Genomic DNA, 15,556 nt, shown 5'->3' with positions numbered 1-15,556 from the left:
ATAGGAATACCCAATGTAGATATCTAAAATTAAAAATTTAAAAAACATAATAATTCATGTTTACATCAATTATAATGTACACCTAGTGTAGATATGTTAAAATAAAAAATTATAAAATATATCTACATCAGTTATTAGGAACACCGGTGTAGATATCTAAACATTAAAAATTATAAAAAAAATAATTATACATATCTATACCGGTTATAATGAATAACCGGTGTAAATATGCTAAAATGAAAAATGAAAAAAAAATTATAAAACACATCTCCACTGGTTATTATTTATAATTGGTGTTGATATGTTAATAAATATATATATATATATATATATTTAAATTTAAAATATATCTATATTGGATACTTTAATAACCATTGTAGATATTAACAAAATTTTAATTTTCTCATGAAAATGCCATTGCCTTATTTTTTTACATCATATGCATAATAACCAGTGTAGATATGGGGGTTTAGTTCTACTATTTTGTGCTAGTGAAAGTAAACAAAACAAAGAAACACCCTAATATGTATAAGGAGCAATCTAGGTCAAGTATCTCATGGAGTTGATTAAAAATTAACATCTTAGTTATTTAAATATATCAAGAATAGTAATAATTTGATTGGGTTTGATCGATTAGGAATTAAAGAAGCAAAGATTAAATGAGAAGTTTTTTTTTTATATTTTCAAGATTTTAGACAGACTTGAAAAATGGTTGAAATGCGTCATAAAATGCAAATTGATGATCTTCCTAGGCACATTAACTCCCTCTTTTATCCTTGTTCTATCTAATTAATTTCCTTTGAACCCCAATTGGTTTTAAAGGCATCTTAATAACTACTAGGAATTTAGTACTCTTTGGTTTGTAAGATTAACTAGGACCCTAAATTAACCCTTAGAACTAATTATACTTAAAAATGACTAATTGATTATGAAGCTAATTTTCAATTCTATCCCTGGCCTTAACCAAGTGAGACCTCAAATTGATTAAGAAAAAGATTAGCCAACCCCAAGTGTGCTTAATGCACAACCATGACTTACAAGCTCACAAAATGAGATTAGAAATTAAATACAATAAAGGATTGAATAAAATAAAGATTTAGACAACACCAAAATCATAATGAAAGCACCTCAATTGGTAAATAAACAACATAATAACCTTATATCATGGTCAACCAAGTATCATAAAGTTTAGTTCCAACAACCATTGTCACTACAATGACATAAGCATCAAAATTAAAGGAGTTAAACAAGAGGTAAGAGATAAGAGAAACTTTCAAAATCCAAGAGCTCAAAGAGAGTTAATCCAGGCATTCTAGAAAGAGAAGACAAGCCTAGGCACTCCTTATTAGCATCCCTATAGCTTCTCCTTGTTGACCAACTTTAGAAATCACCATGGATGAAGACCATGAGATTTGGCCAAGATAGAAAAGGAGTGGATGTAATATCTGCCTCGACATTACTAATATTCAATACACAATCACAACAAATAATGATAATTAGGAGCTATAGATTACTCTCAAGATCATAGTAAATGTGGAGGGGTTAGAGCTAATAAAAAATTAAAAATAATTTAAAATACTTGGGACCCCATAAAAACCCTTGAAATAGGTAGTTTGAGCTCAAACTTAATGATTTATAAAGATATGGGAAGAATGGAAAAGTTTGGGAAGCAAAACACTTGAAAATAAGGCCAGAAAGGCCATTTTTGTGCAATTTGGTAATTATGCTATCACATGTGGCCTATATGTCTTGGCATACGACATAGAAAGCTCAATTTTACTGTTGTATCATATGATGCAGCATACACAATTGCCAAACAGCATTTTTGTTGTCATGATAGCTTTTAGGGGTGAACTTTTAGTGTGCACCATTTTTTGCATTTGATGTTCAATTGGAGTGATTCAAGTGCCCACACAAAGCTTGTTTGATAAGCTAACTAATGATTCAAGTTTAATTATGATCTAACACCATATGTAAATTTTAGATACTTAGATACAAAAGTCAAATTTTAAGACAATTTTCAAGCATCCAAATACCCAAAACTCAAAACTTATACCATTAACTCATTTTGAGGCTTGAACCAAGTCCAATAGACTAATATACACCTAACTGAGAATTTAAACACACAATAATACACTAAACACAAAATTTTGCCACTTAAGACCAATTTCACCCATTATGGTTAAAAGCACAAAATCACAATCACACACTATTTAGCCTCTAATGCCACATAATACACCACATATATATTATCACCACATGTATACAACCTTTCTTGTACTTTTATTAGCATTTTAGCCCTTCACCACAAAAATCACCACATAATCACATCATATACAACATTGGGCTAAAATACAAAATGGCATAGTATAATACAAGTTCTAATAACAAACTATTATGCATTCCTAGTTGGCAACTCATAATCTCATATATTTAAGTTTATATACACACAACCCAAAACAAAATCGGGCATTACAATTGTAATGTAGCAAATATGCTAGCCCTTACTTGATTTCTTCCCTTACTCAGACTCAGTAGCAGAACTTATAAAATAATAACCATAAGGTGTGGTAAAGATCTTAGTAACTAAGATAATCTACATTATCGATTAACAAGCCAAGTTATAAACAAGCTTTAAAATATGCATAATGAACACACCATATATAAATGACCACAATTATAATGCATGATCGCTAATGATTCGATCCTCCAATACTCCCGATTGAATTGATAGGCTATTTCATAAAACCAAACCACAAGTATGGTCTCCAAGCTCACTATCCTTGGTAGGACTACCCGACCAAGGCATCCAAAACCACTTCTGGACTATAGGTTCCCCCATTATAAGTAATTGGGGTGTCGTTACTCCAATACCACATACTATGGATGCTAAGAAGCATAAGTCTCCAACTCTGTACCCTTCTGGGTACTCAGGAGAATAACTCTCCAACATAACACCCTTTTCAGGCATTAAGGAGAAATATGAGCTATACCTAGCATCTCAAGGTGCTAACAATGCCATATAGACTTAATCTCTACTAACTCCACTAGAGTAACCTCCCATCCTTTAACATGCCACATTTCACTACATATCTCCACTTGACCATATATAATTGCTTTTTAAACAAATATAATAAATTTTACCACTTACTTCAAAAACATGAAATTTCATAGATCAATACTCCACACATTTTCTAAAATACTTAACTTTTACAAAATCTATGTATGTATGGATAACCAATCATACAAAACAACTTGTGAATAAATTATACAAGATAATAAATAATGTAAATTATCTAGTTACCTTAACCCTTTTATTACAAAAAGGGTTACTTGTGGTACTAAATCTCCTTTTAGGTCACAACAAGTTTTCCCCCATACCTCAATCTATAATAATAAGTACCATATGTTAATTTTCAATCAACACAGGAAATATTAACTACCTATATCACCCTAAATTTTTACCTTATCACTCCTATCCTCAACATAAAGAAACTAGTCAAGGTTACAACTAGCTCACTGTTAGATAGGGATGCACAGCAGAAGATTAAAATTTTAAAGTCCCTATCCTGATATGGACCGAACGAACTCGTTTAAGTCAAGGTGGATAGAAGAGTTACCTTTTAATTCTTTGAAGTTGGTGCACATTTAGATTTCAGGAGTTGACAATGTAGATTTGCTCCCTCTACTGGTATCCACACGAACAGCTCTCTAACTCAAACAGCATGCTAGCACTCTCAGTGTCCGTTCTTCTTTGAATGTTAATTTTCCTTTCTATAGGGTGTTTCATGGCTCTCAGAGTGTTTTTACCATCAGAACTTTTCTAACTCTCTCTCTACCTTCAGAAGAATATCCCTATCTATATATAGTATATAGATAAGGGTTTTTATCTTCCACTTAAAAGTCCACAAAAATTTAATTAAATTTATCTCATAAATTTAATCCATAATATCATATCTAATTCAAATTTATCTTATAAATTCAAATTATAAAACTGACATGGTATTCTCTATTATCATATTAGTTATTAAATTTAATCTATCTTATAAAATTAAATTTAAAACTAACATAAGATAAGATAAGATAAGATAATATAATATAATATAATATATATCACATATACATATTATATTATATATATATGAATATATATACTTATATATTTCATATATATATATATATTATATTATCTATATTTAATTTTATATATCATATATATATTTGATATATATACATATATGGATATATATATATTTCAAAAATATATATATATACATATATATATATAATTATATTTTGAATTTTATATTTCATATAAATATATATATATATATATTTATCAAATACATATTCATATATATATATATATAAAATTTATTCATCCTATATTACATTCATTAAATCTAGACATATTCCAGATTCAATGAACTTAGATATTATAGCTTGAGTTGGGCCGTTCTTGTGAGCGACCTTATAAGTCCATATGAAATTGGTAGTGGGCTAATTACCCTATTAACCCACAAGTTACAAGTGGCCTCTAGCAAGACATTGCAACTACCTAATTCACATGGGGATCGATGATCCAATATAACCTATCATGCATCCATATCACATCCCTTTTGTCACGTGATAATTAGGTCAAGTATGAGACATGAAATTATCATTCTCCTTTACCTAACCATTACTTTCTTGATCTCTGAGTAGACTGATAGTAGCAATGGGAAAACTCTTTCTATTATAGTATGGCCATACATTTTCTTAATCTTACTCATTGAGGGGCCCAGTAATATCTCTCATTTAATGTGAGGGAAAAATTCCATTTTGACCACTCATATTCCTCTGCATGAATATCACTAAACTCAATCATAGCCTTTATGATCACCCGATCAAAGGTGACTTTTGACTAGGTCAAAGTTCAATGGTCATCATGTAAGAATCCATGATGATCTCAGGTGAAAGGGCTTAGTGATATAGTTACATATGAGATAAGTTTATGACTTGTACTATACAGCTTTCTCATAGCGGGTCGATCCAATACCTTGTACTCTTTCAAGTGCCTATGACTTTAATTTGTATCTCTATAATTAATCAAATTCATACTAGTCTTGTTTTATGTATGATCTATCAAAGATAACCGACTAGAGACATTTAAGATAATCACTATAGTTTGTCCAGGGATACATTTATCTTATTGAACATGCAATTGTTATGATAATAAAAAAGAAATTCATTAAATAACAGTATGTATAGTGCAATAATTAGCCTTAGGGCACAATTTCTAATACTCACACCATCCCTTCAAGCTTCGCTTTAACTCTATCATAACATATAACTTGATTTCTCAACTTATTATAACTCAAAACCCTATAAAACAATAAGGACTTGATCCAATTTATTCTAAACAACCCCTAAGCTTCATAATAAAAATTATTCAACTCAAGAAACTCTAATTAAGCTCTAATCATCCCGTACAATCCTTAGGGTTCGAGTATAATCCTCCTAAACTTAAACCCAAAACTCATAAGTCTTCCACCCCTTTAAAAATGAATTAGAGAAGGAGGAGAAGAGTTAGCAAGCTTACCTGGATGATTGAGAACCCAAATCAACTTTCAATCTGGCCTATATGGAAGCTCTAGTATAGCTGCTTAAGATCCCTCTTTGTGCTCCCCACTCTTATAAAAATCCATATGAAATTTTAAGTTGATTCACACACCTTTTGTTTTTAGTACTAGGTATTATGTTGTGACATATTACACAGTGAGACCAATCTCACTTGTATCATGCTGTCTTGTCCTGATTTGATCCAACTTCAACCTTAGCTTAATCTTGAATCTATCCAATGATCTAAAACCTTAATTAACAACCCAAAAACATAATTAAATTAATTACTCTTTATTTTTAACTAATTTTTCATTTAATTAGCAATAAATTCCAAATTAAAACTTTGGATGTTACCGTGGATGATGGATTTTTTAGTGGGTTATGGTGTGAATTGTTAGGAGAGTTGAATGGTGGGTTTGGGTGGTGAAATGGAGGGTTTTAAGGTAGAGAAGTAGTGGAATAGAGGCTAGGGTTTATAAGTGTTGTTAAGAGAAAAGATGAAGATGAATGGACGTTGAATATGAGTAAAAAATGTGAATGAGAGGGCTATGATTGTGGTGCATGAAATTCATAATATTTTGGGGTATTTGAGGCTCATTTAGATCAATCTAATGGCTAGGAATCATGCCTATCAAGTGCCCTAAAGTGCTGTGAGCCTTGTGTGCATCTAAGTGTCCTTTCACATAGTGTTTCGTGTATGGACATAAATTTTGGGAATTAATTATTGATATAGTAGTAAATGAAAATGGAAGACAACTAATAATCTGAAAATGGAAGGAGAATTTAGAAAATAATGTGATGGGGATGATGGAAAAATTCATAACAAAATAAGGAAAAAGGGAATTTATTTGGGAAGATGGAATTGTCATGACTATCTTTATGCTTTCTTGAGACTTCATTAACTATTTGTGACCTTTTGATAACCAAAATGATCATCCAAGGGCTTAATTTCGTATGAGGGAGCTGCCATCATCATCCAAGAGCTTCCTATGGCCTAAAACACATAATGAACTCATTAAATAGCAAGTTGTGCATAAATAATTCCATGTGTCTCATGAGCCATTCCTCGCCAAAACACCTTAACCAATCGGATAGTCTTGTTACGCAATTGTTTTTCTTTGACATCTACTATCCATTTTGGTTCAGTTTCATAAGTGAGATCTTCCTAAAGCTCAACTTCTTCAGGCTTAATCACATGTGACAGATTCGGTTGATGCTTTTTCAATTGTGACATATGAAACATGTCGTGTATTTTGGATAAAGGTGGAGGTAAAGCAATCTTATATGCTACTGGACCTACTTTACTTAGAATTTGATATGTTCTCATATATTAAGGTATTAGATTCTTGGCCTTTATAGACCTATGAATGCCAATCAATGGCCAAACCTTGAGAAATACATGATCTCCCACTTCAAACTCTAACAGTCGACTTGCTTATCAGCATAACTCTTCTGATGGCTCTGGGCAGTAAGTAGTTTTTGCAGGATAACTCTTATCTTCTCAGTGGTCTGCTCCATAATATTAGGACCAATCATAGTTCTTTCACTCAATTCAACCTAATACAAGGGTAATCTACACCTTCTCCCATGCAATGCCTTGTATGGTGCCATCTGAATACTCGAGTGAAAGATATTGTTGTAGGAAAACTCAGCCAGAGGCAAATGGCTATCCTTGCTGCCTTTCCACTCAAGGACACACAATCATAACATGTCCTCTAAAGTCTATATTATGTGCTCGGTTTGCCCATTAGTTTATGGATGGTAAGAGGTACTAAACCTCAACTTGATACCCATTACTCTATGTAATGCTCCCTAGAACTTGGAAGTAAATCAAGGATCTCTATTTAACACTACATCCTTAGGTACACCATGCAGTCTTGCCACTTCTCTCACATATACTTCTGCATACTTCTCCATATTGTAACTGGTCTTAACTGGCATGAAGTGTGTTGACTTCATCAATCGATCCACAATAACCTATATAGAAGCATATCCTACTTGAGTTCTTGGTAGACCAGATTTAAAGTCTATTAAAATGCTATCCCACTTTCACTGGGGAATCTCTAGAGGTTGTAGCATCTCAATCGGTCTCTAATGCTCGATCTTTACTTTTTGACACATGAGACATTGGCTTACAAACTTAGTAACATCCCTCTTTGTACCTTACCACCACTAATACCTCTTCATGTCATGGTACAGCTTGGTCACACTAGGATGCATTGTGTATCTACTCTAGTGAGCTTTTTCCAACATTCTCTTTCTAATCTCTTCATTCGTAGGTATATAGATTCGGTCTTTATACAATATGAACCCATTATCATTGGACTAAAACAAAGTAGTATTACCTTCTTCTATATCCTCTCATACTCTTGACAAAAACTTATCTTGCAACTAAGCTGCCCATATTTCTTTCCAAAACTCATTGGAAATTATGGTTGAATGAATCGCATTCAGAGTATAATCTAATGCCTCAAGCTACACCTCTAGAAGATAATAACAATTGGTGTTCTTGAACCATCAATCTAGCCACATGTAGTGATTTTTGACTTAAAGTATCAGTCACAACATTGGCTTTCCCTGGATGGTACTTAAACTCAAAGTCTTAATCTTTTAGGAATTCCATCTATCGCCTTTGTCTCATATTGAGCTCTTTTTAATCTACAAGATATTTTAAACTCTTATAATCACTGCACACAATAAACTCTAATCCATAGAGATAATATTGCCAAATCTTGAGAGCAAAAACAACAGTTGTTAATTCTAGGTCATGTGTCGGATAGCTCTCCTCATGAGGCTATAGCTATCTAGATGCATATACCATAACTTGGTCTTTCTGCATCAACAGATAACCTAGATATTTCAAAGAAGCGTCTGTGTAAACCTCATAAGGCAACCGTGGATCAGAAATTATCAACATCGATATTAAGGTTAGCTTTTCCTTAAGCTTCACAAAAGCAGTTTCACACCGATCATCCCAAATGAAAGGCTGATCCTTCCTCATTAATCGAGTCAAAGGAATAGCAATATGTGAAAATACTTGAATGAGCCTTCTATAATAGCCTGCCAAGCTCAAAAAACTCCTTACCTTAGTTACTAAACTCGACCGTTCCCATTGTAATACTACATCTACTTTGTGAGGATCCATTGAAATACCCTCAGCTGACACCATATGTCTAAGAAATCTTAACTCTCGTAGCCAGAATTCACATTTACTCAACTTGGCATACAAGTAGTTATCTCTTAGATTTCTTAACACAATCCTTAAATGTCTCACGTGTTATTCCTTATCCTTAAAATATATCAGTATGTCATCTAGGAACACGATAACAAACTGATTTAGGAAGGAACAAAATATATGATTCATGTAGTCCATAAAAACTACATGCTCATTCATCAACCTAAATGGCATCAGCAAGAACTCAAAGTGACCATATCGAGTACGAAATGTCGTCTTAGGTACATCCTTAGCATTAACCCTTAATTGATGGTAGCTAAATCGCAGATCAATCTTGGAAAACACTAAAGCTCCCACTAGCTGATCAACCAAGTCATCTATTTTTGGGAGTGGGTACTTTTTCTTTATTGTTACCTTATTCAACTACCTGTGGTTGATACACAATTATAGGCTGCCATCCTTTTTCTTCACAAATAGGACCAGCGAACCTCACGGTGGCACACTAAGGCATATGAAGTCCTTCTCCAGCAATCCTTCTCCAGCAAGTCTTAAGCTCTACTAATTTTAAAGGAGCCATTCTATATGGAGCTTTTGATATAGGTTCAGTACCAGGTGCCAAATCAATAAAGAATTCCATTTCTCATTTTAGTGGCAAAGCCGATACCTCATCCACAAACACTTCTAGAAATTTACTCACAACTTGAATCTCATCAACATTATTATTGTCATTGCCTTCCATCACAAAGAAAAATACATAGGTCTGACAGCCATTAGAAACAACCTTTCAGCTTGCACTACTGACAACAATCTTGGTTGAATGGCAGTTATTGTGGAAATCATTGTTGGCATCACATGAACTGGTAGTAATACCATCTTTCTGGCACAATCTAAGGTAGCATTATTCCCTACCAATCAGTCCATCCCAATAATCATATCTAATCCTTGTATAGGAATTAAGATTAGATCTATCATAGAAGTCCTACCCTTAAAGCATAACTTAACCCTTTTACACACCTTACTGGTCTTATCCAGTAACCTGGAGGGTGTGGACACTTTAACCACATAAGGTAACTCATGCATAGGTAAATTTAACTTCTTCATACAATCATGCGATATAAATGAATGAGTAGCTCTCAAGTTAAATAGACCCTGAACTTTTTGCTCGCAGATAAAAATTGTACCTTTGATCAGATTCGATTTTGTTTGAGCCTCCTTTGGGGAAATAGTGTAGACTTGACCTGGCACTACTAGCCATTGCTCAAAAGCTCACCCTTGATTCTTAGGACAATCCTTTACAAAATAGCCCACGCCACCATAAATGTAGCATGCCTAACACCTTCCAAATGCCTTTTCCCACAAATCACACAAACAGGTAAGCGTGTAGTGCTCACACGAGATGTAAGGGCAGTAGTGGTTTAACTCAACTATTGTGAAGCTTTAGAATCTCTAGTCCCACTAAACCCTTACCCTGGCCAATAACTCCTCAAGATTGTGATCCTCTACTGAATATCCTCCTACTCAAGGATCCAGAACCATTAGCACCAAAGCTGCCTCTCTTTGATACCCCTCCAGTTGGGCTTAACGAAGTGGAAAACTATCCGTAGCTGTCTCTTCTCTTCTTAACATCTACTTCTCAACCTTGCCTTACAGTTATTCGAAGCCGGTTGCATGTTTCCTCCTATGTAAGCTCTCCTAAAAAGGCAATATGCCTTCTATACTCAGGTCATATCTTCTCAATCAATCTCTTTGCTCTCTATTTACTATTATCTTTCTCATGTAGATAAGTTACAAACTTGGAAAGCTGGTTGAACTTTCTCATAAACAACTCCTCATCTATATCTCCCTATTAAAAAGCATAAAACTCTACTTCTTTCTCATCTCAAAACGCCATAAGCAAGTGCTAGTCAAAGAACCTCTCTCTGAATTGCTCCCAACTGAGCCGACTACCACCAAAGGGTCTTACCAAATGCCACCAATGCTTGTCATCCTCAATTAGCCGTACTGTGGCAAACACCACTTTCTGCTCGGAGGAACATGGAGTAACCTCAAAGATAATCTCTATCCTCTCTATCTAGTTCTTCGTATCTCCCTGTCTCATACTGCCATTGAAGGTTGGCGAATTCAATCAGGAAAAAGTGCTCCAAACTCAATCTATAGGAATCTCTTGATCTTTCCTACCAGTTTCTAGCCTACTTCCTAAAGCATGAGAGGTCACTGGCCTACTAAATTGCATCTCAGGCTCTCCTCTCTCTTCAGCTTCAAGCCTTGCCTCTTGCTCTAGCCTTGACTTCTCGTGATCCCTGTTACGATTTAGGGCATCACGGCCTGCTAGACTTCTTTGAATGTCTACCATTACTTCTAATATATATGCCATGATTGGGTCATTACCTTGAGGTTGTTCCGGTGGCACCTCCAGATCCTGCATATCCTAGGCATGCTGAGCCCATATGCGTTATGGAATTCTACCACGTTCTCTTATAGCTCTACAGTAGTGCTATAGTAGCTACAGTAGCTTTACATAATTTTCTCCCCTCCTTTAGAGTAAAGGTAGAAAAAGTTAGTAAACAGGTGGTTAGAGACCAAAAAAGAGTAATGAATGTATAAAAGTTACCAATTGATACCATGCAATGCACAAACAGATCAAAATTAAGGAAGACTGATACCAAACTATAAAGTCCTGACTCAATCCAGGCTTTACCATTCCACATCAGATAATCAATAAATCAAAATCAAAGTATTAGCCCTTTGTTTGTTTTCAAATCATGGGATCCCGACTTCTTAAAACATATATTCAAATAAGAGGGCTAATAGAAGTGTAAATATAATTAAATGACTTAAAAAGCTATAACCTCTCAACCCTAAAAATAGGCCATAAGCCGTGACATGTGGTCCAAATCCACACGCTCTGGTTTTGATTGTGTCATGCACCATGATGTGAGATGCAATGCTTCGCAGTGTGCTTGTTTGAATTTTTTGCTGTCATTTGACAGCAAAAATGACAAACTTCCAACATGCATCGCTTCTACACCCGCCGTTCGATTGGAGTGATTCAAGTGCCCATACGAAGCTTATAACATATGCTAGCTAATGGAACTAGTTTAGACTCAATCTAACGGTTGGATCTAAAATTGGACACCCAAGTGCAAAAAGTCACTTTTTCTTTCAAAAACTTACACCCTAAGTGCTCAATTCACATTCTTTGTTCCATTAGACCACTTCAGGCCTTGAACCAAGTCCAAAAGAATCACATACACCTTATTGATACTACATATGACATATATCACATCTAGCCTGTAACACTTGCCCCGAGTGTTATCCAAAAATCACACAAGTCAAATAAACTAAATGTGGTTAAGGAGTTAATCCTAAAACCAACTTAGGAAACAAACCATTTAAATCACTAAGCAAATACATAATTGAAAAGTAAACATTTAAAGCCTTTAAAAAATTTATAGGTTCTACCTATAGCGCGCGGAACTAAGATAGACGAAAGTAAAATAAAAAAATATGCTATCATGACAGCATTAAATTGCTGTCATGACAGCCCTCCGGGTCAACTTCCGGGAGGCACCGTTTCGCCTTCCGATCTCCGATTGAAGTGATTTTAAAGCTCACAAGTCACATTCAAAGGGTACTATAAGTGTACCAAATTTCAAAAAGATCCAATGGTCGGATTGAAAATTAGACATGTTACAAATTTAGTCAATTTTGCTGTCATGACAGCATGAAAAGCTGTCATGACAGCACTTCTGGACCAATTTCCGGAGTGCACCATTTCATCATCCGACCTCTGATCGGAGTGATTTCAAAGCCCACATGTCAATTTTTAAGAATACCATTAGCATACCAAATTTTGAAAAGATCTAACGGACGGATTGAATTTTATGCAGGTTACAATATAACTATTGTAGCTGTCATGACAGCAATTTAATGCTGTCCTGACAGCACCTCCAAGCCAAATTCCGAAGTACATCGTTTCTCCGTCCGATATCCGATCGACATGATTGCAAGGCCCACACGAATCTTGTAAAAGGTTTTACTTGTGACCCAAATTTTAGAGAAATCCAACGGTCGGATTAAGATTTGGACACCCGGATGCAAAAGTGCAGCTTTTTGGTAAAAACCATTTTCAAAATTGTCCAAATCTCATCCTAATGGTCACAAACCTGTGGGAACACTTTAGACATGTCAAATAAGACTAAAACACCGGAAAGAACATTCAAATGATGGAAAACCCCCATACATCAAAATTTGACCACTCGGGTGCCATTTCCCAAAATGGACCCTAAACCCCCAAAATGCATAAATCATACAAGAGTGGTCACAAATCAATCCAAATACCATGTATTTATATAAATACATATGCTAAACATTTTCACTTGGCTCAGAGCTCCTTGTGGGGCCCACGCACCCACTCTCTCTATCCAAGCTGTATGTTTGCCCATAGCACACCATTTGCAATGCAACCACTTTGCATTTGCTTATAAAATCACATATATATCAAAATAAAGATCTGCTTGTAATAGAAACTTGGTCTACTAAGTAAATCCATCAAAACCACACACCATAACTAAGTTTCCTAGCCACAAGTCTGCAAACAGACAAAAATTCATACACAAGCACACAATCCACACATATTCACACACACACACACAATCATATCCTACTGGCACCCTAATCTTAAATACATTACAATATATTTGCTCAAAAGAAAGGGGTTGCAGTTCTTTACAAATCACAAGCAAACCCCTAGCTTTGCTCCTTTCCCCGTCCACCACTGGATCCTTCGCCTGGACCTAGAATATTGAAAAGAAAGGGGTGAGACAACCACAGTCTCAGTAATAGCAAAATTTACATTGATTATTACAAAGTAAGCCATAATCAAATAAACGAATAATAAATTCAACATAGTATATAATTTAGCCATTTAAAATGCATGAATGCATGACCTAGGCCGGTATGGCCTTTCATGACCAACAGAATGCCCCCTGGCACTCTTTAACTCGCAGGTAAACCTTATACCTACTTGTACCTCCACAGGCACAAAACATAATCTAAGGCATGATCTAATCCACCGAACCGCCTATGCCCCTTCGACGTGAATCCTGAGCAGTCAAAGCTAACTCCCTCCCAGAGCCAGCCCGACTTACTCTCCATGTGAGGGCTACCTTGGCCTAGGCACTCAACCTCACACTTCATGTGTCGGATTCCCTCCCCCACTGAGAGGTGTCGAACACTCAATACACTAACCACTTTAGTGCACTGAGCCCACAATACGTAAGACAACACTGAGTACTGACAGTGTGCCATAGAATATCAAAAATCCACACCTTCTCATTGGTGAACTCCCACCGAGATCATGCCTTTTACTCTTGTCTACCTTTCCTGAGTATTGACCATTCAACACTCTAAAGTAGTATAATATTTATAAATCTCATTTCCCTAAAAACATTGTTATTAAACAATTAGAAAACATATTTGCACTATAATCAAAGTAGTACCCCATAACCCCTTATAAAGCACATTTAATCTTTTAAAACATGTAATGCATGATAACTAGTAATATTTATTCAAAAATAGCTAAAACAAAGTAATAAGAAATATAAATTCCCCTGTTACCTCAACCCTTTGGTACCAAAAGGGTTCCCCTTGTACAAAATAGGGCTCGGCTTGTTCCTTACTTCTCAATAAGTTCCACCAACAATTTTCTACAACATATAAGTGATCCACATCACTTATCATGACAAATAGCATTAATGAAGACTATAACTCATACCACACAACTTAGGTCAATGAGTTATAATCCACCCTAATGGTCCATATATTAAACCAACCATTCACATAGTATCACTTAACCACCAAAACCATTTATTAGCCATCACTAGGCTAATTTTCAATTTATATAATTTTTTAATCAATTAAAAACCTTTACTTAGTGCCACAAACTTTCACCATTAGCCCTTATAATGAAAACCAAACCTTAATTTAAATCTTATTGGGCTCAAATAGCAAAATTATAACTAAATCAATAGGCTTAAACCATTGAGGAGCAAAAACCTAATTTCTCAAGGTTTATTTTGTGCCCAAAACACCTCTTTTCATCCAATTATTCACTCAAAACATTAGATCACTATATAGAAACTCAAAACATGCTCCCTAGAATCCAAAGAAACAAAAGCTTACAAGAATAAAGCCTTTGGGATCAAAATCCAAAAATTTTCTCTTCCAAAAATTGAAGAAAATCAAGAGAAAGAGAAGAGGATTGAAGTAGGGAGTTTACCTATCGTGTAGCCGAGCTCGCAACGGTCGCAAAGACTCCTAGATCCAAGCCTAACTCCCTCCCTTTCTCTTCTCTTCTTCCTCTCTCCCTCTCATACGTTTCCTTTCCTTTCCTTTCCAATTCAGTTTCTGCATCAGTTTTAGTCTTTAAATTGCTGGTCAAAAAGTTTGGGGAAAATTACAAGAAAGGGCCCAACATTTTTTATTATTACACAAAAGCCTGGGTCAACTTTGGTAATTTTTCCCATAGTTAAAAATCAAATAAAACCAAACTTTTGCTTAGTAAAATTCAAACTCTGGGCCTCTATCAAATTATTCTAAATTTTAATTTAATTATAGATATTTTATTTTTTTTTTATAAATCCGAGTCTTAAAATTTCGGGATGTTACATAGCCCATCTTGCTCTCTCAAAGCCACATACACAATTGTGGTTTTATATGAGGAAAACACATATACAACACATATTCACAAATACAACTAAACTTGCTCCACTTTCAACC

General features: G+C 34.8%; 1 long non-coding RNA gene across 1 annotated transcript; it reads right to left on the bottom strand.

Annotated features, from left to right (window-relative positions):
- Nucleotides 1-13,264: 13,264 nt before the first annotated feature.
- On the bottom strand, nucleotides 13,265-15,174 carry LOC129317824 (uncharacterized). Its single transcript, XR_008595061.1, has 3 exons — nucleotides 15,057-15,174; nucleotides 14,396-14,484; nucleotides 13,265-13,572 (listed from the first exon to the last, which is right to left on the bottom strand). It is a non-coding gene; the product is annotated as an uncharacterized LOC129317824 (long non-coding RNA).
- Nucleotides 15,175-15,556: the final 382 nt, after the last annotated feature.

The sequence above is a fragment of the Prosopis cineraria genome, unplaced genomic scaffold (genome assembly GCF_029017545.1).
Source record: "Prosopis cineraria cultivar Desert tree isolate PC_DT_omini unplaced genomic scaffold, ASM2901754v1 PC8, whole genome shotgun sequence".
NCBI classification, from domain to species: domain Eukaryota; kingdom Viridiplantae; phylum Streptophyta; class Magnoliopsida; order Fabales; family Fabaceae; genus Prosopis; species Prosopis cineraria.
Note: the sequence above shows the minus strand (reverse complement) of the source record. Positions and strands in the feature narration are given on the sequence as shown.